The sequence below is a fragment of the Nuphar pumila genome, chromosome 16 (assembly GCF_984573655.1).
Source record: "Nuphar pumila chromosome 16, dmNupPumi1.hap1.1, whole genome shotgun sequence".
Classification (NCBI taxonomy): Eukaryota; Viridiplantae; Streptophyta; class Magnoliopsida; order Nymphaeales; family Nymphaeaceae; genus Nuphar; species Nuphar pumila.
In genome coordinates, this window is record NC_143264.1 from 11966268 (window position 1) to 11984794 (window position 18527).

At 43.7% G+C, this 18527-nt stretch overlaps 1 long non-coding RNA gene and 1 pseudogene across 2 annotated transcripts; one reads left to right on the top strand and one right to left on the bottom strand.

Annotated features, from left to right (window-relative positions):
• Window positions 1-2107: 2107 nt before the first annotated feature.
• Window positions 2108-6935, bottom strand: LOC149812932 (subtilisin-like protease SBT1.7 pseudogene; annotated as a pseudogene). Its single transcript, XR_016428373.1, has one exon. The product of XR_016428373.1 is annotated as a subtilisin-like protease SBT1.7 pseudogene (transcript).
• Window positions 6936-7124: 189 nt separating this feature from the next.
• Window positions 7125-13245, top strand: LOC149812933 (uncharacterized). Its single transcript, XR_016428374.1, has 3 exons — window positions 7125-7433; window positions 9340-9531; window positions 9886-13245. It is a non-coding gene; the product is annotated as an uncharacterized LOC149812933 (long non-coding RNA).
• Window positions 13246-18527: the final 5282 nt, after the last annotated feature.

Sequence of the window (18527 nt, forward strand, 5' to 3'; positions counted from 1 at the left end):
TCTTATTAGCAGGAATGGATACTAACAATAATAGTGGCAATGAGAGCGACCGTAGAGGCGGTAGGAGCTCTGGGAGGCAGAGGCATTCTGAAGTGATCCAGACGGATCAGATGGTTGTCATCTTTTCGCTCTTCGTGACGGCCATGTTGGACGTCACTAGGGAAATGAGGAGTATGGCACCTCCCGTTCTTTCTCCAGCCCTAGTTTCAGTCATAATCAACAACTGGGGGTACAATGATTGAGAGGAAGAGGTAGCATCATCCCAACCATCCGTTGGAGAATCGCCAGGGTCACGAGGATGTCCTCTATACAGGTACGTCCGGAGGGGTTCACTGGCAAATCGAGGTGGAAGGGGAGTTGCAGCATGTTGCTCGGGTTGCGGTAGGCCTCGTTTTGGCCAATATAGGGCACGATCGAGCAACGCTACCACCCGTGGGAGAAGTTAGGAGCAACCCGGTGCATCCGGTCATGAGGGTGTTTAAGGGTCGATGATGCAACAAGGTAGGGGCACTAATGTCGTAGAGAATGAACAACTAAGAGAACCAGTGCAACCTCTTCGAGGAATGACCTTACTGAGGAGAGGCAGAGGACATATGAATAGGCACGCATACTTACATGCTTTTAACAACATGACAGTACCAACACCAGTTAGGGTTCCTTTAGACTCTGAGGAAGAAGAAGAACCTACTTACACCCCTCATACCCTAACACCTTAGTGTTTGTTTTTATTTAAATCATGTAATAAAGGCCTATGTTAATCTAGTGATAGCAGTAAGTAATGGGTTGTATTACGAAAGAACCCGTGAAAAGTTGTAAAAATGTTGTTTTTATTAATAAATAGTAAGTTCTTACGACAAATGTGCAAACCTGTGTGAATGTTAATAAGGAAGCAAACATAAACTTTAGTAATCACTTTATTCATATTGCAGTATAAGGACTCATCAGGGAACATTGTATCAGTCAAGAGGTTGTCAAGTAAGCAATAGACAAGCAGTCCCTTCTCAAGCAAGGCATATGAATGAGGGCTCTGCAAGGAGAAGTGATGCAAGCCCCATTGGTCCTGTGTCTCCACACGCATCAGACAGTCTACCTCCAAGGAGCATGGGAGCAGAAGGTGGAGGTGCTTCACCAGTTTCACCTCGACACGAACGTGCTACAGTTGATAGTGGTGTGCCTCCCAGCTATACCACAGAAAGAATTTTGTATGAGCTATTAGAAAATTCACTGCATCAAAGTTAAAACCAGGTAGCGTCAGGAAGCAATTCTTGGGTTGAGAAGTTCAAAAATATGAGAGTGCCCACGTTCGACGGAACTCCTGGAGGAGTAGCAGCAGAGAAATGGATAATGCAAGCAGAGAAAGCACTGAATGCGATACAGTGTTCAGAGGATCATAAAGCATGGGTCGCGACATAAAACTTAATTGGGGATGCTGAGTACTAGTGGCGATCCATCAGAGATGTCTTGGAAAGTGAAGAGTTTGTTTTCTGGATCACCTTTAAGAATAAGTTCTATATACAATTCTTTCCCAGGATCGAGAGGATGGAGAAAGAAGAATTTAGAAAGCTCAAACAAGGAAGTATGAGTGTAGCGGCCTACACTGTAAAGTTCAATTCATTATCCAGATTTGTGAAGGCTTTGGTATCTATTGAGAAGAAAAAATGCAAGCTATATGAGCGTGGATTAAAGCCTAAAATTCTGAGGATGGTGGGACCTTTGCAAATTCGGAGGTTCGACAGGTTGGTGGAGATGGCATCTCGGTACGAGTGGCAAGAGGGCGACCCCCTGCTGGAAAGGGGGGGGGGGGACCCCTGTCCGAATAAAACAATGAGGCAGGGGGATCGACCCCCTACCCGAATAATTAAACAACGAGGCAAGGGGGTCAACCCCCTGCCGAAAAAAACAAACGAGGCAGGGGGTCGACCCCCTGCCTGAAAAAACAAAAAGCGGCACGTGGTTGCCACCCCCAGCCATAAAAAATAAAATGCAGGGCAGGCGCCCCCTGTCGCAGGTAAAAAAAAAATTGGGATTTACCTGCGGTGGGTGGGGGGTGACGGACCGGGGGTCGACAGGCCGTGCGGCGGAACGGGGAGCGACGGGCGGTGGCCGGCGGACCGGGGGGCGTCGGGCTGGGGAGCAACGGGCGGCGGAGGATGGCGTCGGGCGATGGAGGGTTGCGTCGACCGGGCGGGAGAGACGAAACAGGAAAGAGGAAAAGGGGCTCCGATTAAGGATTTACGTGAAAAGTAGCGACGGATTTGGCGACAGCTTAATTCCGTCGCAACTCCATTGTAAATTTATATGACCCCGTAGCGACAGAATATTTCGGTCGCTAATTTCGTCGCTAAGTGGCGACAAAAAACTATCTATCGCTAATCCTCGCGTGTGTTGCAATAAAAACGGGTCGTCTCTAATCCGCCGCTACTTAGCGACGGATGTAGCGACGGACGTTTTCCGTTGCTACATTCGTCAATATTACAAATCTTAGAGACGAATAAGTATTCATCGCTACATCCGTCACAAAGTGATGACGGGAAAAATCCGTCGCTAATTGGCATTTTTCTTATGGTGTCCAGCCGGAGAGCGACTATGTCTCCCCGTCGGTGGGGGGGGGGGGGGTCCACATGTTAAGTATGAGAAAAAAAAACTAGTAGGGGTGTCAACGGGTTGATTCTATGGTGCTGGTACTACGCCAGACCCAGTTAGGATCGGGCTCACCATAAGAGGGTCATGTGAGGATAACATAAACCAGACCCGTCCATAAGAGGTAAAATAATAAATTTTATATTTTTTACATCAAGAAATTTTGGATCTTAAATTGAAACTTGTTGGACCCAATCTAGAATGGAATTTCATAAATTATACCACCTCTATATATAAGTCGGACCTTGTGGGTCTGACATGGATTGTTAATCAGTCTTAAATCAGATCCTACTAGATCCAATACAGGTGAAAGCGCTGACAATCAAACTGTAACTAAGTGAATGGGCCAGCAGTGAACAGTAGTCTCTGCATTTATATCAACCAATTGGGTTTGGTTCGAATTCAGGTGGAACCAGACCCAGACCTGATTTGAGATGCTGGTACGGTATCTGGACTCAGGTCCAATCAGACCCACTATAAGTGAAACCATAGACGAATCTTATAAAGATTACATGAACTAGACCCGGTAAAATAATATATTTTAACCTTTTTACATTGAAAATTGTGAATCTTAGTCAGAACTCGGATTGGGCCCGGGGTTAGTATGAATTAATTTTCACAAACCATACGCGGCTCCTTATATTAATCAGACCCTTCGGGTTCAACCCAGATTCTAATCAGACCTTATTATTTATCACCAAACCCTAGCCCTATAAGGTTTGGTATGGGTTGGGCAACAACAACAAAAAAACCCGACCCTTTGACACCCCTAATTAATTTATATGTCAAAAGTTGCAACACATTATAATGTTAGCATCAAACCCATGTACTTCCATTATGATCACCTAAATACCGCCATATTTTGTTCAACTGATTTCAGTGCGTGATTATATATTAACTGGGATCCGTGCCTATCAAGAAAAGCCAAACTCTATAAAATTTTTATGTGAAATAGTAGTATCCAGATCGAGTTTGCTCTTTGAACCAGGCACTTATTAGCAACAACAAACGGTGTTGGTGTAAATGGATTTGAGAAAACAATCCCCACTAGACTTCATAGCGGGATTGAGGCCTTGTAATAATAGATGTGGATCAAACTCTTATCTATAGTAAATGGGATGAACTTGCATAGTTGTTACTAGATCCAACTGCATCTGTTTCGGATCCAGCCAATAATATGTTCCGAGACTACAGTTAAAGTCACAGTGGCCGAGCCTTGAGCTTGATTAGTTTTTCGTACGTGGTCACATAGCCATGTACCGACTAAACTGGACAGAAGAATGACTGAACAAGCCGTTTAATTCGGCCATGAGTAATAAAAAAAAACAATTACGCGAGAAAATAAAGAAAATACTAATTACCTCTCATTGATCTTTGTAGAAAGCCCCGCGCTCCGCCGAGAGGAGTTGAGGAAAAAGGAAAAGAGAAGGAAAGGAAGAAACGCGAATGAACTCGAATGTATTACAGAGCAAACGAATAGAAGGCGATGTTGGAATGTTGTCATGTGATTGGCACTTAAGCATGTCATAGTAGGCCCCCACATGGAATAGCATGTCATAGTAGGCCCCCACATGGAATTTTGGGAATTCTATATATGCAAGCAGCGACTACAAGAAGGGGATCGATTTCGTGACGCGTCACCACCCTTCATTTATTGTTAATTCAAGAACACCACACTTTCATTTACTGTTTAATTCAAAAAAGAGTAAAAAGGGCGTGTAAGATTGTGAGGTGGGACCCGCGAGATCTGGGCCGTGGAATTTTCAGGGTAGACGGTTAAGATCTTGTCGTGGTGGAATGTTATGTTATTGATCTCTGTATTTTCATATGTTTTTTTTTATGATGAGGTACCTCACAGAAGCGCAAAAAAAAAAAAAAAACAGTCGGGCATAGCGCCCTTGAGCAGCGCGGCTAGCCCGCTCACGTGCGGGCAGGACATGGACGTGCCGGAAATGATGTTGAAGTCGACCCGACGGTCGTCGACAGCAAGACCCGTGGGACCCAGGGACCGCGACCAGCCCGCGAGGATATTCACACCGGGCGCGACCACGTCCGGCTTGAGGATCTCCGGCGTGATCGAGTTGGGCCCGCGTGAGGAGAACGCGGCGACGACCGGCGACGGTTCGATCCCGACCTTCGTGCCCGCGATGACGATCGTCGCCGTCGGGTTCGGGTCGGAGGAGAGGTATCTCCGGATCTCGTCGCCGTTCCCCTGGCCGACGGCCGTCGCCGGTAGGAGGTGCGCGTCGGCGACGAGCTCCTCGCCGTTGACGGCCGTGTTGCCTAGGATCATCCCGGCGCTGCCGGCGGCCTTGACGCCGGCGCCCTTCTGCACCCTGGCGTTGATCCCGCGGTCGCAGAAGACGATCTTCCCGGCGACCTTTTCCGGCACGAGCGTTCCCTGGAAGCAGAGGTTCCCGCTCGTCGTGTTGCTGGCGTAGACGAGCGGCAGCGTCGCCGTCTCCGGCAGGTCCCTGCCGCTGTAGAAAGAGACGCCGGAGTAGTTCTTACCGTTGCCGAGGACGGCGTACGCCGGGAAGTCGCGGTCGATCGTGCCGGCGCCGACGGTCATGATCCAAGGGGCGACGTTGGAGAGGCTGGAGGGGGAGGGGCCGGCGTTCCCGGCGGAGCACGAGACGAAGACGCCGCGTTCCATGGCGGTGAAGGCGCCGATGGCGACGCTGTCGCGGTAGTAGTCGCTCACGCCGCCGCCGATGGAGAGGGAGAGCACGTTCACGCCGTCGTCGATGGCCTTCTCCATGGCTCGGAGGATGTCCGAGCTGAAGCAGCCGCCGAGCCAGCAGACCTTGTAGGTGGCGACCCGGGCGCGGGGGGCCATCCCGCGGGCGGTGCCGGTGGCGTAGCCGAAGAGGCTCGCGCCGGGCACGAACGAGCCGCCGGCGGTGCTGGACGTGTGGGTGCCGTGGCCGTCACCGTCCCGCGGCGACCGCGACTCCTTCCCGTCGTCAATCGGGCCGAGCGCCGCCTCGTACCCGGCGCAGAAGAACTGGGCGCCGATGAGCTTCCGGTTGCAGTTGCTCACGTTGAAGTCCCTTCCGGCCGTGCACTCGCCCTTCCAGGAGGCCGGAGCCGGGCCGAAGCCGGCATCGTCGTAGCACTTGCTCTCTGGCCAGACGCCGGTGTCCAGCACGCCGATCACCACGTCGCTCGAGTCTCCGGACTGCGGGAAAAGGCCGTTGGCGTTCTCGAGGCCGAGGAACTCCGGCGTCCGGGTCGTGTGGAGGTGGTAGACCTGCTCGGGGAGCACCGCGAGGACGCCGTGCCTCCCGCGGAGGGACTCCGCCTCCGACGGCATCAGGCGGGCGGAGAAGCCGTGGAGGACGGTGGAGTAGGTGTAGATGATGCCGCTACCGCTCTCGCTCTCCTCCGGCGCCGACTCCCGTACGGACTCCAACGTCGACTCGTACCACGCCTGATGGCTGGCAAAGCTCGCCGGAATCTGGGATTTTTCGGTGTGGACTATGTAGGTTTGCTTCCCGGCCGAAGTGGCGCCTCCCACAAGAAGGGCGAGAATGAGGTATAAGCAAATGGGTAAGAAAAGCTTCCTCATTCTTCTTCTTCTTCTTCTCCTATCTTCTTTCTACAGCAATGGTCTTAACAGATGACGGCTACCTTTTATTTTTTTCTGAATCTTACCTCCCTGCGTGAAGAATGGATGATAGCCTTAGCAGAAGACGACCACCATCTTTTTTTTTCTGGTTTTCCCTCCTCCCCCAGATGAATAACGGGAAGAAGAATGTGGCTGCAGATGAGAAAATCGAGATACTATTATAATGTTTCCTTCTTCTTTTTTGCTATTTCCTTTTTCCTTCTCACTTTTTATGGGTGAGGTTCGTGAGATCTAAGAACTGAGCTTAGATATAAAGAGAGTGAATTGAGAGGGTTTAACATGGAGGGAGGGATTGCGTCGCGTTTGCAAATTATTAGTGGTTAACCTCTTTGATTGAATAATGCATGGGGGAGGGGCTACTTAGCTAATTCAGAAAGGATGGAAATGGATTGATGGGTTGGATGATTGCTCTACGACAAAAAGAAGGGATAAGACAGAGAATGGAATTGGGCCAAAGCAAAAGGAAAGCTAAGGTACGCACCACACCACAGGAGCACACAGAAGTAGAGCGCTAGAGTAGTAGTACTACTCGCCTGCATTTGAGTTTTGACTACCACCCACACGCACACCTAGTCTGTCCCTCGGACTCCCCACTCGGATCTCCTTTTTGCTCTCAGAACGGGACGTGAAGGATACAGAAAGGCAATCTCTCTCTCTCTCTCTCTCTCCTCGAAGGATACAGAACGGGACGTGAAGGACTCCCCACTCGAAGCTTCGTGGGAGCTTCCTCCCGCTTGAATACGTGCGAGACAAAAAAAGATCTCAGCTTCCCGCTCCCAAGGGTAAATGAGCAGGTTCAGGCCGTTAGCTACCGGGACGAAACCCGCCCGGGTCGGGCCCAGATTCCCACGGACTAACGATAGAGCTAAGCAACCTATCTCTCTCTTTCGCTTTGCTTTTTCTTTCGTTGAAATTAGGCCACGGTCGTTCCTGGTTCATGGTGCAGGGAGGTGACCGTGAATTCGCGTCTTTTCCTTGTAACCTCTCAGAGCTTCAAAGCAGTCGCCACCACCTGCCACTTTTTTTCTGGTCTCTGGTCTCTAAAAGGTCGTGACCCTTCTCGTCATTAACCATCAAAGGATGCCGGCGGAGAATCGGGATCTCGAAGCTGGGTCGGCCAATCCCAATCCGCAGCAGGAGGAGGAAGCTGCTCTCTCTAAATGTAAGGGTGGCGCCTGCGGTGGAGGGCAGCCGAAAAGACTCTCTCTGAGTGTTCTCTCATTTTTGGGGAGCCGATCGGACCCCAAAAAGACTCTCTCTCTCTCTCTGTGGCTTGTGTTCCTTCTTTCGTTTATGTGGAGCCGATGGCTTGTTCTTTGATTTTAAGTGGCCGGGCATGAGGAGGCAGAGGACGGGAGCCCTCCGCCAAGTCTGTCGGCAGAGTTGAAGATTGAGACCCCTTTCTCTCTCTCTCTCCCAAACCTCAAGGAGATGGCCAACACCAATCTCCCTCGAAGGATCATCAAGCTAATGATCTCTAATTTCCCCTGTTTGATGGAATTTCATGATTTTTTTTTTTTTCTTGTTCTATTCCACTTCGATCCTTCGATTCTGGGGTCTGTGTTCTGATTATTTTTTTCATTTTTTTCTCTTCAAGAAACCCAACGTCTTCTTAGCAAACCAGGTATTTTTCGCGTATTGAAATTGGTTGATCGCACAGACCTAGTCGGGGTTTATTAAATACGTGAGGTCAAGCATTCACATTCAAACACACCCAATTAAGTACAAATACAAATAAGGTGTGGTTAAAAGAATTTGAAGCATGGATAAGATTTCAAACAAGCGCTTATGTATTTCACGCCTTCCTCCCACACGGAACTTCGTATATATATAGTGGGCTTATGTATTTCACGCCTTCCTCCCACACGGAACTTCGTATATATAGTGGGCTTATGTATTTCACGCCTTCCTCCCACACGGAACTTCGTATATATAGTGGGCTTATGTATTTCACGCCTTCCTCCCACACGGAACTTCGTATATATAGTGGGCTTATGTATTTCACGCCTTCCCCCCACACGGAACTTCGTATATATAGTGGGCTTACGGATTCGTTTGCTTTGTATTGTTCTCTTATTGTTCTCGAATTTCTCCTCAAACTCGAATATTTGCGATGTTTCTGGTTTTTCTCGATCTTAGGGGTTTTCCGAGTGAGTGGCTTGGTGGACTCGTTGCTGATGTTTGTTTCTCTTTCGTTTCTTGTAGGAATCGAGTGTTCGGTTTCTGTTTGATTTTTTTGATTTTTTTTTGCCGGCTGAGTGTCTTCTGCTGCTGCGTTTTTTTTTTCTCTGAACTTGGGTTTGTTTGTTAGTGGAGGAGATCGCGTTGTCTCTCTGAGAATTGTTGGTTTTTGCTTTCTTTTTTCTTTTGTAGATTTTAGTGTTTGGTGGGTTTTCTTGCTTGGTTTCGTTATTGGGGTTTTTCTTGGATAGGATGTTCACATTGAAGTGATGATTTTTTTTCTTTTTTTTTTTGGAGTTGTGTAGGATTTTGTGAAGCCTGTGTTGAGTTTTTTTTAATATTAAGTTTTTTTTTCTGTGTTTTCGTACGCTAATTCTTTTGGTGTGAATGTTTCTGCGTAAGACGAAAGCTTGTTGTTAATTTTGTTTTTACTAAGTATTTTGAATAAAGTGAAGAGGAGATTCCTTTGAATGTACTTGCGGTAGATTTTTTTTTTCGGATTTTCATTGATTTATTTGGAAAATTGCTGTAATGGTTCTCTGGTCTGGTGATCAGATCCATGGCGCTGTATTACTCTCTCTCTCTCTCTCTCTCTCTCTCTCTCTCTCTCTTTGTGGTGAATGTTTCTTCCTTAGAAGATTTGCTTGCTGTTAATTTTTTCTCTTTTTTTTCAAAATTAAATAGTTTTGATTAAATGACCATAAATTCCTTTCATTGTATCTGCTATGGAAACTAACCCCCGAATTTTTGTTCCCTTTTTTTCGAGATAATTTTACCTGTTTCTATGATCCAAGTTTCTTTCTGTGTTCACAAGTACGATAGATTAGTGTTTCTTGTTAGTGCCCATGATTCATAATCAGAGTCTGATGTGATATGTGTTGTTGCAGACTGGCTATAAGTGATCATGGTTGGTCTCCGTTTACTCAGAGAATTTTGTAGCGGTTGCCTTTTGCTCAGTTGCTTGAAAATTGGTTAATGACAAGAGACGGTAGAGATGATATCAATCGATTAATGTTGACCAAATTGTATGCTTCTTAGGAAAGCAGAAAGGATTGCTTGCCTTATATGTTGTTTTACAGGTAAGGTGCACTTGAACTTTTGAATGTTACCATCCTTGCTTTGTGTTTTCAGGGCTATCTTTTGCTGCTATTCATTGATTTCTCTATTTCTTGTCTGTTGAAGTTGATATTATTTATGATGTTTTTAACCTTGATTGACTATTTCTCATATACATTTGGTTTTACTTTTCTGTTGCTTTTGTATTGTGTCCTGTGACTGATGAAACACACTAATATCCACGTTTCATGTTGACACAGGCTTCAATTGTTATGTGCACCAGCCTACTTTTAACTGAATGTCACCTGCCCCTGTAAATGGTTTCCTGTCTTTTTTATTATTATCATTGCTAATCAGGTGAAATTTATTTGTAACAGATGACATACATACAATCAGGATTGAATCCTGTTGCAGGCAATTTGTTGTGCTCCCATCATATACTCTCCGCAAAAATGTGGTGGGCTCATGTATTTTTTAAATCCCAGTCCCGAAACAGTTAATTTTTTTTTTTTAAATCCCAGTCCTAAATACCACTAAAAAAAATGTGCCAAATCTTTGTGCTTTTTGTCATTTTTGGTGATGGCATGTTGCTTTCATTTTGGTGATATTCAATACCCAATTGGTGATATTCAATACCGAATAACTGTAGTCTCGGAACATATTATTCAATACCCAATTGGCTGGATCCGAAACGGATGCAGTCGGTATTTAGGTGATCATAATTGAACCTAGTAGGATCTGATTTTGGTGATAAAGAAAGACTGATTAACAATCCAGGTCAGACCCACAAGGTCCGATTTATATATAGAGGTGGTATAATTTTTCGCAATATTATCATGAGATTTTTATAAATCTCGTGATATTGTTTACAGAGGGTGCAAATGCAACTAGAACGTACTTAGTACTAAGTAGATTTCTTGGAAAAGTTGCTCTTCGCTTAAAGATTGCAATTTTGATCGGAAGAACATGCTTACAAATGAACATAATCCAACCCATTCATTTCTCAACGCAATACACCTAGTTAAGATCTGAACCGGAGAATATTTTTTATTTCAAAATGCTTACAGACGGCTTTGCTGAAGGGTCCAAGAGTTATGCCCGAAGAAAGGAAGGAAACCAACACAATTTGTGTTGATTTGACAAGGAAATGAAGATTAATTGTTGACGACAAACCAGATGGTTTGAAAAAATCCAAATTTTTTGTGTTTTGAAATCACCACCAGTCCAAAATGAGGGCGTGTTTGACTCCCTGTCTTGGTTAGGACAGAGCAATTAGCCCAGGACAAAGGTCCTGTCTAGGACATATTGTTCAGTTTGTCCTAGACAAGGTTTTTTTTTTTCAAAAATTGTACCATCCTCACCCTTCCAGGGAGGGGGTTGGTCATTTAAAAAAAAAAACAGCATTCCACATGTCCCACCGATGTGCGGAACACTGTGTTCACTGTTTGATAGTAAGATGCACATCCATAGCTTCCCGCACAACGTGCAATCAAACATGCCCTTAGGTGATGGAGATCAATTGGTCCACTTGTCCTGTGTATGAATGGGTGAAAAGATCAGGTGCGCAATATGGTTGCACCAATATTTGTGCATTAAGCAACTGATCACCCTCCATCTTGGAGACAGGCAATGCATAAATTTTGTGTCTTGCACTCGATCCGGGGCATCCTGCCAACAACCAAGGAAACCTTGACTGATCATGAGCAGCAAATGATCATGCCACGTGGTTTTATGATTTATTGTGAATTATTGTTTTATGATTTGATGGCCAATCAGATGACTTCCGCTAAGAAATGAGCGGCATGTCTGGATTTTGATACGAAAACTACTTTTTTGAGTAAAAAAGTGCGTGTCCCCATGAGAAAGGAGGCTGGATCAGGTCTGAGGAACCTTGGATGGTGATCATTGTCAAGATGGATGGTGATCATAATGGAAGTACATGGGTTTGATGCTAACATTATAATGTGTTGCAACTTTTGACATATAAATTAATTAGGGGTGTCAAAGGGTCGGGTTTTAACACGGATGACACGCTTGGAGTCCATTGGGAAGAGGGAGGGTCAAGATGAATGTGGTAAGAATTATTTCTATTAGATTAGATATTGTCTAAATGGATTCAGGTTCGGATTTGGGCATGGATGATGAAAAGCTCATCCCAAATAAACCTTTTTACATGTAATCAGGTTTGCAAACATATCAAATTAATTTAGATATTGGTAGTAGAAAAAAGTTAAAACCATATCGACATTCCATTGTTATCAACTATGATTTTGGATTTCCAAATCTCATTAAATGAAAACAAAATCAGTTGCATATCGGATCCATTGACATCCCTAACTAAATTCATGGCACCTCCTTCCTTGAGGATTTTCAAAACAAAATCAGATCAGGTACAATCACATTTTATGCTTTGATTGTGCCGTTGTACCTGATCGCCCAACATCGTTGGCTGACGGCCCATCAGCTTGGGGTCCTAACAAGAGATGGAGAGCAGCCACGTGAAAAGGCACACTCAAAGTGTGACATCTGCTAAAATGGTAAATATCACTATATTTGTCACTGTCGTGAGAAATTGCCGTTTCAAACTTTCAGGCAATTTCTCGCAATATTATCATGAGATTTTTATAAATCTCGTGATATTGGTTACAGAGGGTACAAATGCAACTAGAACGTACTTTAGTAGATTTCTTGGAAAAGTAGCTCTTCGCTTAAAGATTGCAATTTTGATCGGAAGAGCATGCTTACAAATGAACATAATCCAACCCATTCATTTCTCAACGCAATACACCTAGTTAAGATCTGAACCGGAGAATATTTTTTATTTCAAAATTCTTACAGACGGGCTTTGCTGAAGGGTCCAAGAGTTATGCCCGAAAAATGAAAAATGAAAAATCGCCACCTCCTCTCTTCCTCAACTTCTCTATACCGGCTGTATATAGTGACTCAATACAGATGTAACCAACGTCTCAAAGCATTCTGCCTATTGCTGTGTGTCGACGAACATCAATCAGAGATAATTAGTATTTTCTTTGTTTTCTCGCGTAATTGTTTTTTTTTATTACTCATGGCCGAATTAAACGGCTTGTTCAGTCATTCTTCTGTCGAGTTTAGTCGGTACATGGTTTAAGTTTTATTGTTTTTCTAATAAGCATTCATGTGTAAATATGCACTTTAATTCTTCTATGCTTAATTTTCATGTGATTGTTCTTATTAAGTAGAAGCTTCCCATGGAGTTGATTCTTGTGCTTATTAAGTTGGGTGTGCTTTTTAGATCCAGGTCTGACTGGGTTTCATGTACATGTACAGGAATACATTCGCCATTCTCTAAAAGGTCGTGACCCTTCTCGTCATTAACCATCAAACGATGCCGGCGGAGAATCGGGATCTCGAAGCTGGGTCGGCCAATCAGGAGGAGCAGGAAGCTGCTGCGTTAAGACGTTTCATGGAGGTCTTGCCATTAGGATTAAGTTTATTTACGACCGTCCTAACACTAGGAGGCACCAATCTCATCACCGCCTTTACCAACAGCCCTGTCACTACACTCTTGTTCGTTGTTATTGCAATTGCTGGCTTTCTTCTCTCTATCTTTATTACGATTATTGTGTCGGGGGCGGAGAATGTGGATTGGACCGACCACTTTCGCCAACTACTGGATGTGCTCTCGGGACGATTAAAACTTTCCTGCCTTGCATGGGCGTCGATTGCATGGGTTATACTTATGTTCCTGGGTTACTGGATAATCAAGCCTCTTCTGCCCTCAAACTGATACGTGGTGAGAAATCATTATTAAAATATCTCTCTCTCTTTTATATATATATATATATATATATATATATATATATATATATATATATATATATATATAGCTTTTAATAGCCATTCTTTGTTTCGAAAGAAAATACATTAGTTTCCAAGCATGAATTGTGATAAAATGCCTATGTCTACATGTTTTTTTAGGGGAAACTCGGTTCCCTTATCCACCTTTTTACCCTGGTAGTAAGTTATTTCTCTAACCATACCTATGACTCAACATGATTAATTAGATACATATTGAATATATATTAAATGTTGTGTTTTAACCAAATTTTTACGTGAGCTTATAGCTATTATTTTTACTTCAGTTTTGACTACCACGAGTTTTCAAGAAACTCTCTATGAATCTTATAAACTGGTTGTTCTTTGTAAATGAAAAAAAAAAAAAACTGTTTGAAAAATGTGATCAATAAAGCGATCGTGTGTCTTTTTCTTAAAAACTCATTTTTTTCAGACCTTGGTGTTGGTCTGGGAGGCTCAAACCCAGGTCTGAACCATATGGTTCAGACCGATCATTCTGACCAGACTGACATGACCCTGGTCTGATCACATTTGTGTCAGACCCGGGTCTGTTCTAGTGACTGGGCAGCTGCCAACAGGCAGTCACACCCACTTGGTTGGGCCGAGTTGTGTGCAATCCATGAAACCAATCCAATTAAAAAAGGGTCTGCTCAAATATACATATGTATATATGTAAAAAAAATAAAATAATAATAATATAAAATAAAATATATTTTTATCACTTCCATTGGTTGGAACAGACCAGTTTTAGTCAATGTTTGGTTCGGATCAGGTCTAACCAAATCATTTCGGACTCAAACCCTGTCCAGTTATAAATCACAACCGAAAGCTGACTTGACTCATTCAGTCACACATATGCTGGACCCAGGGTGAGTCTAGACCGACATTTGCCTCTTGCCATATGCAAACCAAATTATATACATGTGTATGAGAAAAAGATATATACACAAAAATTTTGTGAAGGGTTTTTATGGTCAAGAGTTTGGTTGACCAACTCTTGTTGCACCACCTCATTTCGTGAGCTCGTGTCTAGCTCAACCATCTAATTCTCAATGATTCAGTAAGGTTGACTCTCTCAAGAATGTCTTTTATAATAAAGTAAAAGATATATATTTATTGAATTGAAGTTAATATCCTCTTGAATGTGATAAGATGTTTTGTTAATGTTATCTTTATGCTTTTTCAGATTTTTCATGAAAGTGCAGTTCGTAATGTGATTAAAACATTTGTAAGTTATCAGAGTGAATTTTCATATTGTTGTCGTCATCATTAACATTGTCATAATTGTTTCTTTTTATAATTTTTTTTAATTGTCAGATTGTCATTGAAGTATATTTGTTGAAGGTTTGGAGAGCAGGAGAAGGGATTGGAGATGATGTAGGCTTGTTTTTCAAAGTGTGTTTATTGAAGTTTTGGAGAAGAAGGGGGTTAGAGAAGATGAATGTTTGAGAAGGTTGAAAAGTCTGTTTGTTTTTTTAAGTATATGTTTGTTTTTTAATGTATGTTTGAAGTTGACTCTTTGAGAGAATTGGAGAACATAAAGTGTAAAACCCATGAATTTTAAAGAATTTTCAATGAAATAAAAATGTGTATTTGTGTGAAATAATATGATTTTTGTCATATCCAATGTGATTCCAATGCATACGGGTTAGTTAGTGCGAATTCGATAAAGAATACTCAAAATTGGACTCGGATTTAGACTTCAGTGAGATTCAAAGATCCGACCCAGTTTGACAGGTTAATTCAAAGAATTCAAATATTCTAGGACTATAGCGTGAGATCCAAAGCATATTAAATATAAGTTAGTGCGGAGACAAGAAGAATCAAGAAAGCCCGAGTGGAAACACGAAAATTCGTCGAATAGGCAACCGTCCAGAGTAAGCATATAGGAATTTATTATGCTAAATCGAACAACAAGTAGTGAAGTGATGTTGTGGTAGGACACACGGTTGTGTAGAGCCACAATCCCAATTCAAAACCCATTGTGTGCACAGGTGTGGTAGAAAGGAAAAATCTTTTTTTCCCTTTTTACATGGAAACCAGAGTTCAACCAAATAGGTTAAATACAATTAATTTCACACTTTTTGCAATGGAATTGAAGATAGCACAAGTGGTGGGGTTCGTTGCCCCTTTGGTGGATGACCCCATTTTGAAACCCCCTATGTGTGGAGTCTTTTTGCACAAACCACTTACAATTTTTACCTTTTTAGAAAAAGGTAAAACGTGGGTACAAAGAACCCCTACATTTTAGCCATCTCCAATGAAAAATGTGTGCAGAGATGCTACTCTTTTTACTTTTTCACGTTTTTAGGAAAATCCCACCACAAGTGGAGGAGGGGTACCACAAAAGAAAATGGTTGAGGAAGTTAGAAAAAAATGTAGTAAAGAGGAGAGGGGTGTTATGGGAAGAAGGTAGTAAACCACCAAAATTAGTGGGATTGAGGGGGAGACGTTCCATGCATTTAAAGTTTTGAACTCCACCTAAGTAGGTGGAGATAAAATAGGAAAAAGAGGGCTTGGCAAATCTAAATCACGAATTCTCTCTCTCTCTCTCTCTCTGGTGATCAGCTGCCATTGTTAGACATTGAATCTAGTCCGGCTCGCAATGGCGTGCTGCTCCTTCGCGAAGAAGAAGAGTCGTCCACGTTGGCTTGAAGCTCCAAAAAGGTAAGGGGTATTGTTTTTATATGTGAGTGGTTAATGCCATGTAGTATGAGTATGGTGTATCCCACCATCCGCACTCTAGCAGAAAAAATGTACCTACTACGGTGGTCGCGAGCCATGGTCATAGCCTTTGATGGCGTTGGGTCACAGCCCTGTTGTGTGGATTATTCGGAACCCATCGTAAATGGGTTTCTGACCATCCAAATTGTGTTGCACTCCTTCTCAATGTTGCAGCCCTAAAGTGATGAACGCCTACAACGTCAACCCCAGGGCATTCGGGTATGATGTTGAGGATTGTTCAACCAGGTCGGACCTTTGTTGTGGTCGATGCAAAGGTCGATTATGGCGACTTCAGACGTGTATGCAACATGGGCATGTCAAAGCTCTCCACTTGAACTTTCAGATGTTAGTATGAATCCGACCAACTGCTCAAAACTTTCCACCACACGTAGTGGACAGTGGCTACACGTAGGTGTAAACTATGGTAGGTTATAGTTATAGATGAAGTGATGTACATGATATTAAGTTACATTTTCGAGGATTGGTACAATGAGTAAAGCATATGAAAACGTTTACATGCATGTTAGTGTTTGATAATATTCATAACATGAGTTGTTATTGTTTTCCAAATAAGAACTATAGTAGAATATAATGAGCAGAAGTATAAAATTCATGCGATATCATTTTACTATTTGGTTTCACAGTATCAGCAAGTGGTTAAACAGTAGCTAAGAAACCACAGGAATTAACATTGGGAATGTGTTGTGTGACTTGATATAAGTTTTTACTTGTTGTTATTTCATTATGTCTTCAGAAATTTGGATAAGAAAGCTAAGAGAAAGGAAACCGTGTATTGCATGCCTCATTAGGTTGTAGGGTAAAACAATTCTGAACACTGTTCTGGACCTAGTACACCGTTACTTACCTTAGGTTGCATCATACGTGAAGAACCATGATGGAGCATGCATAGGTATGTATGCACACATTGATATCACATACCCTGAATAACAGAAAGTAATGTTTTGAAATGGAAATTTATAATGGCATGTAGGGTGATTGAAAATGGTAATCGACGAAGGCTCGATTGAGCCAGTTCATTTGCTGTTAAGACCAACCATTTACAAGGTCTGTGCGGACCTTATTACCAACTGGTCCTAACCCGATCTAGTGGAACCAGTGTGTGCCAGTGTATCAGGCCAGAAACGTGACCCGTTTCGCTGGGCAGCACACACTGTTTCCACAGGTGCTGTCAACACCACGTGTGCCTGTGGCACCATTGGCTCTGCTGGGCTGGAGCTGTGGTGCATAGGCTGCGAGCTTACAGGGCCTGCTAGATGATCGGGTGATCTTCGCAACATCGACAGCAGGCTGGTGGCGTGGCATTCCTGCTGTCGATGGGCGTTGTTCGGCTGAAACAAAATCATGGATCATCCACTTTTGGCGACACTGGCATCGCCAGCATGTTGCTGGAGCAGCAAGCATGTTGCTGCTGCTACCAGTGGGACGCTGATGTTTACCGATTGTGACCCTGTGTGAGACCGCCGTAGCTAGCAGAACCCCACGCATGAGTTTGGGCAGGGGTCGGTTTGACCCTAGCCTTGTTCCGGTCACACCCATGACTGCGAACCGAGTTGACCTTGTGGTTGATTTGTTTCCTAGTTGTGGTTAATTATTTTGCAGCCCTGATTGATCAACCTCAACCAAGAAGAGGATCGCATACCTTAGTTAGGTGGCAACCACACGGCTACACTATGGGAGGGCTTATGGCAGCCCGATGTGATGGGAGAGGTCCATGCAACATCAATATGAGCGCACCTAAGGGAAAAAAAAGAAAGAAATATATGTGTGTCACGTGGATGGCATAGTGCGGGTGCATACACCCTCGCTCAAGATTTCAATGTGAATGTGGGCTTTGAGTTGAGCCATGTTCTGGGTGGTTCACTCATTGGTGGTGCTTATGGCACCCTGGCTATAAAAATTCATATAATATATGTGAACTCAGGGCCGGGTTCGGGATTTTGGAAATCCCCTCTGGTGCGATGACTTGCACAAGAAAATAAACAAAGAGTAAAAATGTATACAAAATCATAAGGCTTGCAAGGCTCTGGGTACACCTACAAGATGATGTATGTTACTGGACTCCTCATGGTGTGATGGCTCGCACATGATTATAAAGAAAAGGTTAAATGAAAACATAAATATAAAAAAAAACTTCAAGATTCTGGGTACACCTGAAAGATGGTGTATGTTACCGGATTCTTCGCGCTCTGGGTACACCTGAAAGACGGTGTATGTTACCGGACCCATGGTCTACCTTGGAGTGGGTAGGTGGTACAAGCTCCGTGGGACATTCCAGTTTTTGTGAGAGCTAGGCGTCTCACTCGGTCCTCAGTCCACGAAGTTAGGAGGCAGGACTACCAATGCGTCCTAGGTGGTAGATCCAAGTCTTCTGCATAAGTGTCAAGGGGTGCATCCTAATTTTCTTGTTCTAGCCTTTGGGGAGCGCTCTCTCGATCATGGA